The following is a 910-nucleotide window of genomic DNA, read 5'->3' as shown; positions in this document are numbered from 1 at the left end:
TCTAACCCGACCTGGCTTCCTCTTAGCCGTGAACAGAGCTGGGCCAGCCTGACCTTTGCCGAAACTTCCCTCCTGCACCTTTGGATCCTCTGCCCTTTCCTCTCCGGCTGCCGCCCTGTTCCTAAATAAAAAGCCTCTAGCTCGTTAGTCAGCTGCTCAGATAATGGGAATGAGGGCAAATAAAAAAGCAGCCCTGAGATAAGCGTGAGATAAGGGTGCTGGTGTCTCCACCCTGATGGTGACTGCCCAGCACTGGGGCCATGATGCTGCTGCAGCCCCTGCAGCTTTGGGGACCCAGCCTAAAGGCACGGGGGAGAGTAGAGGCCAAGGCCATAGGAGGCAGGTGCCTGCGTTGAGAGGTTACTCCTGGGCAGAGCTGTCCTGCTCCGGCTCTGCGCTGAGCTGCAGGGCCACCCAGATTTCGTATTGCCCCGCTCTGGAGAACAGCCACCATTGGCCCCTCCGCGTAGCCAAAGCAGGGAGCCAACGCTTGTCGGGGCAAGGGCTGAGCTGAGCCATGGGGCTGGGCCCTTTATGGTCCCTTGTGGTGCCCGCAGGAGGCGCGAGAGGTTTGTTTAAAACAAAGGTTGCCGGAGCTTTGAGGGGGTGTGGCTGCTGGATCTTTAACAAAGAGGGGTTTTCTCCCCGCTGCACGGCAGGTGCTGGCGTTAAATAGGCGTGAATGAAACCAGCCTCTGGCCTTGCACCCTCGCTCACACCCATGCAAAGTGCTACGCCACTGTGCGAGAGTGGAGGGTTCTGATCTGGGGGGGTTTTTCTCCCTCGGCTGGGCTCGGTGAATGCGCCAGACATCTGGTTGTCTGTCGGTGAGATGAGGTGCCTGTGGCTGGGTTGTATATTCCCCCTCCCCTGGTCTAACCATGTTTGTTTGCTTTTCCTTTCAGTTGTC

The sequence above is a fragment of the Eretmochelys imbricata genome, chromosome 18, assembly GCF_965152235.1.
Source record: "Eretmochelys imbricata isolate rEreImb1 chromosome 18, rEreImb1.hap1, whole genome shotgun sequence".
Classification (NCBI taxonomy): domain Eukaryota; kingdom Metazoa; phylum Chordata; order Testudines; family Cheloniidae; genus Eretmochelys; species Eretmochelys imbricata.
This window is presented reverse-complemented; position numbering follows the sequence as displayed.